The sequence below is a fragment of the Hemiscyllium ocellatum genome, unplaced genomic scaffold (genome assembly GCF_020745735.1).
Source record: "Hemiscyllium ocellatum isolate sHemOce1 unplaced genomic scaffold, sHemOce1.pat.X.cur. scaffold_115_pat_ctg1, whole genome shotgun sequence".
Lineage (NCBI taxonomy): Eukaryota > Metazoa > Chordata > Chondrichthyes > Orectolobiformes > Hemiscylliidae > Hemiscyllium > Hemiscyllium ocellatum.
In genome coordinates this window covers 966,096-979,712 of record NW_026867690.1, presented here as the reverse complement: position 1 = coordinate 979,712, position 13,617 = coordinate 966,096, and the positions used below count along the sequence as shown (strand labels likewise).

Genomic DNA, 13,617 nt, shown 5'->3' with positions numbered 1-13,617 from the left:
CTTAATCAGGTCCTGGGTCTTTCCATAAATTTGTGTTTTAAAACCTCCAGCACCACCTCTTCTATAACATGCCCTCTTTTCAAGGCATAGAGATGTACAGGATAGTAACAGACTCTTCAGTCCAACTCGCCCATGCTGACCAGAAGATGTAAGTACATCCATCTCATTTTACAGCACTTGGCCCATGTACCTCTAAACCCTTATTATTCATAAACCCATCCAGATATCTCTTAAAAGTTGTCATAGTATCAATGTCTGCTACTTTTTCTCTAAGCCCATTCCATACACACATCGCCATGTGCATGAAAAGGCTGTCCCTTTTTATTCCTTTCCCCTCTAACCTTAAACCTCTGTCCTCTAGTTTTGGACTTCCCAACCCTTGTGCAAAGACCTTGAATGTTTACCCAATCCATGCCCCTCATGTTTCTATAAACCTCTGTCAGGTCACCCCTCAGTCTCCGACGCTCCGGAGAAAATAACCACAACTTATTCAGCAACAACCCTGTCAACATCTTGTGATTTTTTTCTGAACACATTCAAATTGCACAACCTCCTTCCTATCTTGGGGATACTGGAATTGCAGCGAACTCCAAATATGGACTAACGTATTACTCTTATTCCCTGAGTTCCCCAGTTTTTGTCCACAGTAAGTTCTGGAGTAAAAAATGTGTTTAATGTCTTAGCCATATCCTGCTGTTCCACACATCCATGCCCTCATTGATCTTTAAGGAGCAATATTTTGTCTCGAGTTTTCTTTTACTCAATATATTAATACAATCACTTTTGGATTCTTATTCTCATTATCTGCCAAGGCTATTTCATGTACCCTTTCTGCATTCCTGATTTCCACCCAACGTATATTCCTACAGCCCCTGTGATCCTCAGAGGTTCCCTTGATCCAGCTGGCTATACCTGACACGTAGCCCCTATTCCTTGACCAGACCCTCAATAGACAGCCAGTGTCTCCTAATGCTGTCAGCATTGAGTTGCACACAAACAGGAACCTGCTGGTGGTGATCGCTCAATTTGTCTCAATCTTGAAATATTCGCACTTGCCAGACTTCCCTTTCCCTGCAAATAGACTCCCCAATCACCTTTTGAACGTTCCTGGCTAACACGATCAAGATTGGTCAGGCCCCATTTTATGACTTGAACCTGTGGACCAGGCCTGTCCTTTTCCGAAGCTGTTTTCAAATTAATAGAATTGTGGTCACTTTGGCAAAATGCTTTCCCACTCACACCTCAGTCCCTTTCCCGACCTTAATACCCAAGGGAAGGTCAGGTTTTGCCCCTTTCTCTTTTCAGACCATTTTCATATTAATTGGGAGTTTCTGGAACACAATTACCAAATTCCTCCCTTGCAAACACTGAACACTGACAGTCCCAGTCTAGGTTCGGAGGATTTGAAAACCCCAACCATAACAGTCCTATTATTATGATTGATATTTGAGATCTCCTGATATATTTATTCCTCACTCTGCCACTGATTATTCGGGGTCAGTGGGACAATCGTGTCAGAGTGATGACCCATTCTTATTTCTCAGTTCCACAAACATAGGTTCACTGGGTGATAACTGGCTCCATTACAGATTGGCCCTTTGGTTTCTAACAAGCCTCGCTGTTTATCTGGGAATCCTCTTCCTCGAACTGTACTCATTAAATTCCCTGTGGCCTCTCCTTAACAGTATCTGCCAAGGATATTTCATGCCCATTATTTGCCCGTCATTTTAAGGATTGCCTTGCACTATCTATATGTTGGTCGGTCTTTGCCTGTTTTCATCGCCTTGTATTTCCTTCATCAAGCTCAGGATATCGCTTGACCAGTATTCACTGGAGTTACTGCCTTTGTCATTCACTCTTCGCAGAACACACTGGCCTTGAATTCTCCCTGTATCAATTTAACATACTTCCTGTTTCTGAGTGTGAACCCAACAGCAAAAAGTTCCTCCCGGTCTGTGTTTGCCAGATCCTGTCTCGTGGTAGTGATAATGCCCAGTGACAGTAATATTCTAATGATGATGGGGCTTCCACAAATTTGGCGTCTTCACTTCTGCCCTATCCTTATTTTACCAAAATGACTTTGAAAGCTAGTGTTAGGACTACTATAACCGAAACACTCTAAAAATCCTTATGTCTGTCATCTTGTCCAGCACTAAAGCCCAATCACGTTGCTGTAACCTTTTCCAATCCCAACAGCAGTCCTCCATCCTGTCCTACAGCACCTCATTATCTCTAACCTTCCATCATCCAATTCACCTCACTGTTTGTACAGCGTTTCCTACCAACCCTCCCATTATGTAATGTTCTGAAGCTTCCTGAACGCTCCCGAGATCTGTAACCATGCCCCGTCTCTCTCTCTCTCTTCAATCTTCTCTGTCTCTGTGACTAACTCCCAACACTACAATGTTCCGTACCTTTGACCACCTCCAGTCAGTACTAGCCTTCCTAGCTCTCGAACATCCTGCAGCCACTAAAACCATCCATGTACCTGAAATATCCTCTCAGTTGTTGTAACAACTCTCATTCTCACAACTGCCTCTGTTGATAACCTCAGCCAGTCCAAAGAATCCTTGCTAACTCAGTAACCTCACCCAATGTGTACAACTCTGAGTATGACTAACTTCATCCAGTCTCCCCAACTGTCTCTAACTCTAATTGTAGAGAGAATCCACAACCCTCCCTATTGCGTTCACCTCCTCCAGTCCCTCTCATGGACACCATCTATGGAACCTTATCCTGTCCCTGACTATATTCTCTTCCTGTTCCAATAAATCTTGTGAACATTGTGACCTAGTCCAATCTCTGCAGTGCTCTGTATAATCAGCCTCACTGTGCCTGGAACCTGGCTTTAATTCCAGCTTGGCCGATTGTCTGTGTGGACTTTGCATGTTCTCCCCCCTGACTGTGTAGGTTTCTTCCGGGTGCTTTAGTTTCCTGCCATAGCTCGACATTTGCACGATACGTGATTGTCGATCATAAATTGACCGTAGTATTCAGGCAAGTGTGCTTTAGGTGAGTTCATCATGAGAAATGCAGGGTTTAATGGACAGGGAGAGGGATGGGTCTGGTTAGGATGCTCTTTAGAGGGTTGGTGTCGGCTTGTTGGGCCAAATGGCCTTTTTCCACACTGTGGAGATTCTATTCAGGTTATTGTCCAGTCCTGTCAACCATCCCTGTCTCTTGAACCTTGCCTCATCCCCAATACTCTCCTTATATGTGTAATCTCCAACAGTCTCTAAAACACTCCTTGGCGATGTCAGCTTCTCCAGTCCTTACCATGACCAATATGACTGTCACCTCTTCCTGCTTTTAGAACAATCCTTATAACTGTTGTCATTGGTTACATCACTCCCAATCACTGTTCCATCCTGAACCCCCCCCCACCCCCCCCAAAACATTTATATCTCTGTAAACCCATCTGGACTGTGTGTACCTCCTTTTGACAGTCCCATTCTGAGACTTTCTCTATATCAAAAACGTCAATAAGTGTAGGAAACCCTTATTATTGTAACCTCCCTCCAGCCTTACAGCACTGAGGATCTGTAGAAGCTCTCTTCAACCCGCCAGCCATCTCTGTGTCTGTAATCTATTCCACTCCCCAGAATTCATTCTCACTGAGCTCTTCTGTAGTCCATTAAACACTCCCTCCCACTGTCTGTGTCATTGTAACCTTCTCCAAAAACACAACCTTCCCTATCTGTGTAAATCCCGACACCAGTCCCTACCCTTCTAAGCTCCGTCTAACAATATAACCCTCCATGCTTGTGTATTCACCTTCAGTCCCTACTCACCTCCCTATCTGTGTAACCTTCTCCAGGCATTTTTGCTTCACTCTCTTCAACTGTCCCTGTCAGTGTAATCTCTTCTGGACCCGAAAACTCCCCTCTCTTTAACTTACTCAGGCAACACAACCCTCACTATCTGTGACCTACTCCTGTCGGAGAACCCTCCCTCTGTGAACTGCTCCAAATCTTCAACTCTCCATAAGCTCCTGCAGTCTTAGAGCCCTCCCTGTGTACATAACCTCTTCCAGTCCCTAAAACGACATCAGTCTGTGGAGACCCTACCAGCATCCCTATCTGTGTTATCCTCTCAGGTCCCTGCAACACTCCCGATCTGTAGATCCCACTCCAATGCCTGTGTTTCACCCGGTCCTGTTCCTACAAGACTCATTAACTATGTAACATTCTCCCGTCGCTATCACCCACCGTGTCAATGTAAGCTCCTCCTGTATCTCCATCCAGTTACGCATCTCCATAAACTTCTCCAGCTCTTCCATCCCTATCTGTGTAAACATCACTCTCCACTCGAACCCTCCCTACCGCAGGAACTTCCTCCTGTTTTTGTAATACTCCCTTATCTGTGAAACTGTCTCCAACCAAACTTGCTACCCCAATCTCTGAAAAACGAATCCAGATTCCACACCCTCCTTAACCCCCAGAACCTAAGCCTTCCTATATCTATAAACATCTTCAGTCACAATGACCCTCCATATCTCTGTTTGTTCCGCCAGATGTTACAAACCTCTTTATCTCTGTAATCTGCTCAGTTCCCTAAAACAGTCCCCGTCTGTGTGATTCAGCCCTGTCGTACAAACATCCTTATCCTGGTAAACTTCTCTATCCCTCCCAGCATTCCCAACTCCTTGAACCCGTCAGCCCTACAGCTCTCCACATTTCTGTAACCACCTGTGGGCCTATGGTCCTCCCTCCCTGTGAAACCACCTCCAGTCCCCACATCCCTCCCAATCTGGGTCCTCTGCTCCAAATCAGACCATTGCTGTCTCTGTAAACACCTCCACCCCTGACAACTCTTCTCATTTGTGTAACCTCGTTCAGACCCCATACTCTCCAGCTTCCTGCATCCTCTTCCTGCATTGCAACTAAAACCACATGTTTATGTAATATCCACCAGTGCTTAAACCTCCCCAACTCAGTAACCACTTGCAGCCCTAACAAAGCACCTAAACTGTGAAACCTCTTAATTCCCTACAATCCTCCCTCCCTCCCTCCTCAACTCCCTTCATCACCATGAAACCTCACAATCACTGAAGTCACCTTTTGGCACTGCAACCCTCCTAATGTCTGCAAAATCCTTTTTTCCTGATATCCCTCCCTGTCTCTGTAACGCCCACCACCCTCCAGTGCCCTTCTGGGGAACCTGGCAGAGGAGGGATGTTTTGTAGAGTCCGGGCCATGTTACAAAGGTACAATCCTGGGAATTACAGATTTAGTCTAATGTCTGTGGGGTGCAGATTATTGGCAAAGACTCTAAAGACAGGATTTATGACTACTTGGAAAACTATAGTTTCATTAGAGACAGTCAGCACGGGTTTGTGAGGGGCAGGTCATGCCTCACAAATCTTATTGAATTATTTGAGGATATGAGCGAATACGTTGATGGCTCATTCAGAAAATAAGGAGGCATGGGATACAGGGAAATCTGTCTGTCTGGTTACAGGATTGGATGGCCCAGAGAAGACAGAGGGTGGCAGCAGGTGGACAGTATTGAGTCTGCAGCTCAGTGACCAGTGGTGTTCTGTAACAGTCGGCTCTGGGACTCTGCTCTCTGTGATTTTTATAAATGACTTGGATGTGGATTTTGGAGAGTGGGTTAGTAAGAAGTGAGGCCATACTGGATTTGGTTCTGGGTAACGAACCAGGCCAGGTGTTAGAATTGGAGGTAGGTGAGCACTTTGGGGACAGTGATCACAATTCGGTGACTGTTAATCTGGTGATGGAGAGGGATAAGTGTGCACTGTAGGGCAAGAGTTATAGCTGGGGGCAGGGAAATTATGTGCGGTGAGGCATGACTTAGGATGGAAAAGTAGGCTTCAAGAGAAGGGTGCAATCGATATATGGAGCTTGTTCAAGGAGCAACTATTGAGTGGCCTTGATAATTATGTACCTGTCAGGCAGGGAGGAAAGGGTCATGTGAGGAAACCGTGGTTTAATATGGAATTGGTTACCCTGGTTAAAGGGAAGAGGGCGGCCTATGTAAAGATGAGGCGTGAAGGTTCAGTTGGGGAAATTGAGAGTTATAAGGTAGCCAGGAAGGATCTGAAGAGAGCTAAGAGCAGCAAGGAGGGTACATGAAAAGTCCTGAGTTGGTAGGATTAGGGAAAACCCAAAGGCTTTCTATAGGTATGTCAGGAATAAAAGAATGACTAGGGTAGGAATAGGTCCAGTCAAGGATAGTAATGAGAAGTTGCGTGTGGAGGCTGAAGAGATTGGGGAGATACTGAATGAATACTTTTCGTCAGTATTCACTCAGGAACAGGGCATTGTTGCCGAAGTGAATATTGAGTCACAATTAGAATGGATGGCTTTGAGGTATGTAGGGAAGAGGTGTTGGAAATTCTGGAAAGGGTGAAAAGTCCCCTAGGCCTGATGGCACTTATCCTAGGATTCTCTGGGAAGCAAGGGAGGAGATTGCAGAGTCATTGGCCTTGATTTTTATGTCCTCGTTGTCTACAGGAATAGTGCCAGAAGACTGGAGGATAGCAAATGTGGTTCCCTTGTTCAAGAAGGGGAGTAGGGATAACCCTAGTAACTATAGTCCTGTGAGTCTCACTTCTGTTGTGGGCAAAGTCTTAGAGAGAATTGTAAGGGATAGAATTTATGAACACCTGGATAGGAATAATGTGATCAAGGATAGTCAGCATGGTTTTGTGAAGGGCAGGTCGTGCCTCACAAACCTTATTGAATTCTTTGAGAAGGTGACTAAGGAGGTGGATGAGGGTAAAGCAGTAGATGTGGTGTATATGGATTTTAGTAAGGCATTTGATAAGGTTCCCCATGGTAGGCTACTGCAAAAAATACGGCGTTATGGCATTGAGGGTGCGTTGGAGGTTTGGATTAGGAATTGGCTGGCTGGAAGACGACAGAGGGTAGTAGTTGATGGTAAAGGTTCATCTTGGAGTGTAGTTACTAGCGGTGTTCCGCAAGGATCTGTTTTGGGACCATTACTGTTTGTCATTTTTATAAATGACCTGGAGGAGGGGCTAGAAGGTTGGGTGAGCAAGTTTGTGAATGATACGAAAGTCGGTGGAGTTGTTGACAGTGAGGAAGGATGTGGCAGGTTACAGCGGGATATAGATCAGCCTGCAGAGCTGGGCAGAAAGGTGGCAAATGGAGTTCAATGTAGCTAAGTGTGAAGTGATTCACTTTGGTAAGAGTAACAAGAAGATGGGGTACTGGGCTAATGATCAGATACTTGGTAGTGTGGATGAGCAGAGGGATCTTGGTGTCCGTGTACACAGATCTCTGAAAGTTGCCAGCCAGGTAAATAGTGCTGTGAAGAAGGCATATAGCGTACTGGCTTTTATTGGCAGAGGAATTGAGTTCCGGAGTCCTGTGGTCATGTTGCAGTTGTATAAGACTCTGGTGCGGCCGCATCTGGAGTATTGTGTGCAGTTTTGGTCGCCATACGACAGGAAGGATGTCGAGGCACTGGAACGGGTGCAGAGGAGGTTTACCAGGATGTTGCCTGGTATGGTAGGAAGATCATATGAGGAAAGGCTGAGGCACTTGGGGCTGTTTTCATTGGAGAAAAGAAGGTTTAGGGGTGACTTGATAGAGGTGTATAAGATGATTAGGGGTTTAGATAGGGTTGACCATGATAACCTTTTTCCACTTATGGAGTCAACTATTACAAGGGGGCATAGTTTTAAATTAAGAGGTAGTAGGTATAGGACAGATGTTAGGGGTAGATTCTTTACTCAGCGAGTTGTGAGTTCATGGAATGCCCTGCCAGTAGCAGTGGTGGATTCTCCCTCTTTCTGGGCATTTAAACGGGCATTGGATAAGCATATGGAGGATAGTGGACGAGTGTGGGTTAGGTGGGCTTGGATCAGCGCAACATCGAGGGCCAAAGGGCCTGTACTGCGCTGTATTTTTCTATGTTTTATGTAAGTTTGCTAATCATATGAAGATTGTAGGAGTGGTGGGTAATGTGGAGGGCTATTGTAGATTACATAGGGACATTGACAGGACACAGCTGGCCTGGAAGTTGCAGGTGGAGTTAAATCTGGAAAAGTGTGAAGTGATTCATTCTGGAAGGTTGAATTTTAATACAGAATTCAGGGTTAAAAGGCAGAATACTTGGCAGTGTGGAGGAACAGAGAGACCATGGGGTCTATGTCCATAGATCCCTCAAGTTGCCACGTACTTTGGTAGGGTTGTTAAAAAGGCATATATTGTGTTGGCTTTCCTTAGCAAGGGGGTAGATTTTAAGAGCAGTGAGGTTTTAGTGCATCTTAATAGCCTCCTAGTGAGACCACACTTGGAATATTGTGTTCAGTTCCGGCCCCCTGTTTACAGGAACGATGTGCAAGTTTCAGAGAGGGTACACAAGAAATTTACCAGGGTGCTGCTTGGAATGGAGAACATTTCTCATGAAGAAAGTTTGAGGGAGCTAAGGCTTTTTTCATTGAAGTGAAGAAGGGGGTGGGGCAACCCTGTAGAGGTGAACAAAATGATGATAGGCACACAGAGAGTGAATAGTCAGAGACTTTTCCTCTTATGGAATAAATGGCTGTAACAAGGCGGCATAATTTTAAGGTGAATGGAGGATGGATAAGAGATAGAGAATGGTAGGTGGTTGGATGGACTGCCAATGGTGGTAATAAAATTAGACACATTTGGGACATTTAATAGACTCTTGGACAGACACATGGATAATAGTAAAATGAAGGGTATGTAGGTAATTTTGATCTTAGAGTTGGATAAAAGGTTGGCATGAAATCATGGCCGAAGGGTCTTGGGCTGAACTGTTCTGCGTTCTATGTTCTGTCTGGTAAGCTGGGTGATAAACTCAGATCAGTGTAAAATGATATGGCATTCAGGAGGAGCTAGTGAACTGGATTCAAAATTGGCTTGATGGTAGGAGACAGCGGGTGACGGGAGACATGTGTTTCTGACTGGAGGCATGTGACCAGCGGTGTAGTGGGTCCCCTGTTGTTTGTCATTTGGATAAATGGTTTGGATGGAATATTGGTTTCCTGGTAAGTAAGCTTCTTGGGTGACACTGACATTGGAGGTAAAGTGGTTAGTGGAGAAGATCGTATATATTACAACATGATGAACAGTACTGCTGGGATAGTGGGCTGAAGAATAGCAGATGGAGTTTAATTAGATAAATGTGAAGTGTTCTATTTTGGTGAAACAAACCAGGGTGGGACCTGTACAGTTAATGTTTGGGCCCTGGGTGGTGTTGTCAGTCAGAGACCGAGGTATGCAGGTACACAGTTCTTTGAATGTGTTGTCACAGGTAGACAGGCTGGTGAATCAGACATTTGGGATGTTTACCTTCATTGGGGAGAGCATTCAGAGTAAGAGTTGGCATGTAATGGTGCATCTGTAAAATACATTGGTGAGGCTATCATAAAAATATTGTTGTTCAGTAAGAAGAACTCATTTGGTTCACTTACCTCCTTTTAGGAATCTGATCCAGACCTACAGCAATATGGCTGACTCTGAGCTACCCTCTAGGTAATTAGCAGTCGGGTCAAAGAATGTTCGTCCAGGCAGCGACAACTACATCCAATGAATGAATAAATAAAAAGACCTATGCACTTCCGTACCTCTGGAAACAAGTCCAGCTGCAGCAATCCGTACTGGTTTTGTAACACCATTCTAGACCTGACCACTCTCTATAACACTCTCACCACCTCCCACCTTCACCTCTCCCTGTTCCTATCGTGTCATTAAACCCTGACAATGATTCCCCTTCCCACTGCCCTCCTCCTGCTACCAGACCCTTTGCAATCCATTTAACATTTACTCCTAAAGCACTCTCTCACTTCAAGATTTTAAGTATTTTGTGCTGATCTTCTCAGCCTCATAATCTAGTATGATCCCTTTTGTCCTGAGTGAGGGACCAGTGGGGATTTCTTGCTGAGGGTTTTACTGTTTCAATGGAATGTCCTTCTGTTGAGTGTTTTATACTGTTCCTTGAAATGTTTTCCACTGTCCATTTACAAACACATGTTTCAGCCTGTTTAGGCTGTTTACCTTGGTCAGTTCGCCTCTCAAACTCATGTAATTGGCTATTTTTGTTTCTAGTTGCAGCTCGTCCTTTCTGTGATTCACTTTAAAACATTTTGTGTATTTAGCTGTACTTTATCACAATTTCCCGAAGGATCTCTCCCGGTGACGTTACACATTCACTAAGTTTCATCACACGGTCGCTCTGACATAGTTACATTCTTAGCCTGTTGCACAGCGAAACACTGAAAAAAAAATAACCGAACTCCTCTTCCAATATCAATGTTCTCCGTGTGATTGGTCCAGATTATACAAATATTGAAGTTTTCCAAAATTATCACAATGCCTTTATAAAAAATCCAATGAGTTCCTGTGTAATACAGTGATGAGCAATGGAATAAAGTTCGTTGGCTAAAATTGTTCTGCTGCTTGTGTCCTTGGCAAGTAGTAGCCAGAATTTACATTCAGACTGACTCGACTTCATGTTCTGATGCCAAATGCTTTCTTTGTGATGTCTTCGTTATCCATTATTGTTAGCATTACACATTTTGCCCGAGTATCGGCAAGGTTGTAAACCACTGAATATTTTTGTTCACACTGTATCCATATTTCCCTGGTGTCTAAATCTCTTTTATCTCTGTCACAAATCCACCTTATTGCATCGACTTTGTCCATTCAATTAAAAGTATTCCTTTCCTTAATTTATTGTCACAAATCTATTCACTGACGTACAATTTTACTTAAACTCTGTCCCATCCTGTTCCTTTTTGCTTATCTTCAGCCAGATCCCCATGCTGTTTTCGTGTGTCACATTTTCCCTTTGGATTCGGAAAGTTCCTTTCACCTGAACGCTGTCCCTGCATCCTCTCTGGCAGTTTAAACCCTTGGCCATTAACCTACCGACATGATCGGCCAGGACAATAGTCCCAGCACCGTTCCAGTGGGGCCATCCAAAAGGATTATATTTAAAATCAGGCATGGGATGAAGTATCTCTGGCTGACCAGCCTTTCTTGCCCAGCCGGAGCTGCCCTTGAGCTGAATATCTTTCTCAGCCAGTTCAGCGGGTCAGTGAGAGGCAAACACTTTGCTGTGGGTATGTCGTGCAGATCAGATGAGGATGGGCAGATGTCCTTCTCGAAAGGGCAAGTGTTTGGGTTTTTTGGTCATCAGCAATGGTCTCATACTTACTTGTCGATTGTTAATTACTATTTTTACAATTAGTGATTTCAAATTCCACCATTGTTGATGCTGGGATTCCAGCCTGTATCCCCCGAACATTAGCAGAGGTTTGGGATACATGCTCCAGCAATAATACCACGAGGCCATCACTTCACCTGCTCACAGGTTGCTCATTCCTGACCGGTTATACCAGTGCATCATGAAGCAAAACCTGTCAATCCAACACAGTTGTGTGATCCTGATATCTTCCAGCACTCTGGTGATATCACTTAGGATCTTGCTTTCTGTCTGTCTCTGTCTCTGTCTGTCTGTCTGTTTCTCTCTTCTGAAGAAAGACGAGGCAGCACAATTCCCATTCTGCCTATTCCTGTCTCCTGTAGGTACTCAGGAAGGTTCAGACTCGATTAACTTCCCAGCTGCTGGGTGTCTCGTCCATCATCACATTGAAGATAGTTGGTCAGCCAGAGAGACAAAAGAGAGGGAGATCTGCAGCCTTCAATAAATCCTGCAGTGAGGTAAGATCACTCACAGTGCACAGAGCAGAGAGCAACGAGAGGGCTCCAAACATCGGCTGACAATATATGTCACTGATACAGTGCTGGAGGGTGAGCACAGTTCACACACACCCCAGGCTCAATCACCGCCCCAGTCTAAGTTCTGTTGTACTAAGACTCACTACTCTGCATCACTATCTATGGCATGTCTTGTACACCAGTGTCTTCAATAATTTGTAACTCCTATAACAGTTTATATCTCTGTAACCTCCTCCTATCTCAATAGTCCCTCGATATATTTGAAATGTACTGCATTCCAGACTACCATCCCTATCGCTGTAACTTGCTTCAGTGTCGACAACATGCCTTATCTCAGTAGTCCCCTCCTCCAATAACTGGAGACAGAGGCATGCAGCACAATCCTTCAATCCAACTAGTCCATGCTGACCAGAGTCCATGAACAAGTCACGTTTCCCTGTATTTGACCGGATCCCTTCAAACCTTCTCCTCCCAAGTACCTGCCCAAATGTATTTTACATGTTGTAATTGTACTTTTCTCTACCACTTCCCCTGGAAGCTCATTCCATAACTGCACCATCGTCTGTGTAGAAATTTTTCTCCTAAAATCTCTTTTAAGTGCTTCCTCTCCCATCTCATATTTATGCCCACTAGCACACAGAACATGACAGCGCAATGCAGGCCCTTCGGCCTTCGATTTTGCACCAACCTGTGGAACCAATCTGAAGCCCAAGTAGCCAACACTATTCAAATTCGTGTCCATATGCCTATCCAACGACCGTTTAAATGCCCTTAAAATTGGCGATTCTACCACTGTTGCAGGCAATGCATTCCATGCCCCGACTATTCTGAATAAAGAACCTACCTCTGGCATCCGTCCCATATCTATTTATTAATATTAGCATCTACCTAAATTTAAAGCTATCTCCCCTCCTGGTAGACATCGCCACCCAAGAGAAAAGGCTCTCACTGTCCAACCCATCTCACCTGGTGATTATTTTATATGTCTCTATTAATTGACTTCAAACACATTCTTTTGAACAAAAACAGCTTAAAGTCCCTCAGCCTTTCCTCATAAGACCTTTCCTCCGTACCAGGTAACTTTCTAATAAATCTCATCAGATGTGGTGAGTGTGGACTTGATGGGCCGAAGGGTCTATTTCCACACTGGAAGTAATCTAATCTAAGGGGACAACATTTGCTATCCGCCAGCCTTCTAGCACTATTCCTGTAAACAATGATGACAAAAAGATCAAAATCAAAGGCTTGGCAATCTCCTTCGTGGCTTCCCAGAGAATCCGAGGATAAATCCCATCCGGCCAATAGATTTATCTATTTTTAGACTTTGCAGAATTGCTAACACCTCCCCCTTCTGTACTTCAATTCAATCTAGTTATGGACTCCACTGCCCTGGCTAATCACCTTACCTGTATCCCTCGTGGTTTTAATCATCGTCCTGCGACTTGTATCATCGAAGGACAATGATACAAATAGTTCTGCTCTTGTCCCTGCCACTACTTATCACAATGTTCTGGGATACACTTATTCAGGACTTAAGGCGTTCTCTACCTTTGTGTTTGAAGACCTCCAGCACTACCTCTTCTATAATGGGAACTCTTTTCAAGCCATCACTGTCTCTTTAACTGACTTGTCTGCAGTAATTTCTGACAAAATGTTCATTTAGGGTCTTACCCATCTCCTGTGGTTTCCACACATGGATGTCCTTATTGATCTTTGCAGGGCCCTATTGTCTCTCTAGTTGCGTTTTTGTACTTGTGTGCTGTAGAATTTTCTTGCAATCTCCTTAACCTTATCTGCCAAAGCTATCTCATCCCCCATTTTGCTTTCCAGCTTTATCCGGCTTCTCTGTTTCTCTAAAACCCTCCAGTATCAGTAACATCTTCATCAATCTTTGCTCCATTTACAGTTTCCGGAAATG

General features: G+C 44.4%; 1 long non-coding RNA gene across 1 annotated transcript in view; it reads left to right on the top strand.

Annotated features, from left to right (window-relative positions):
- The window catches only part of LOC132809375 (uncharacterized), an 83,756-nt gene that overhangs the window by 54,262 nt on the left and 15,877 nt on the right, over nt 1-13,617 (top strand). Inside the window, exon 6 of the long non-coding RNA XR_009642284.1 lies at nt 11,547-11,681. This is a non-coding gene — a long non-coding RNA (uncharacterized LOC132809375). The remainder of the gene's footprint in view (nt 1-11,546; nt 11,682-13,617) is intronic.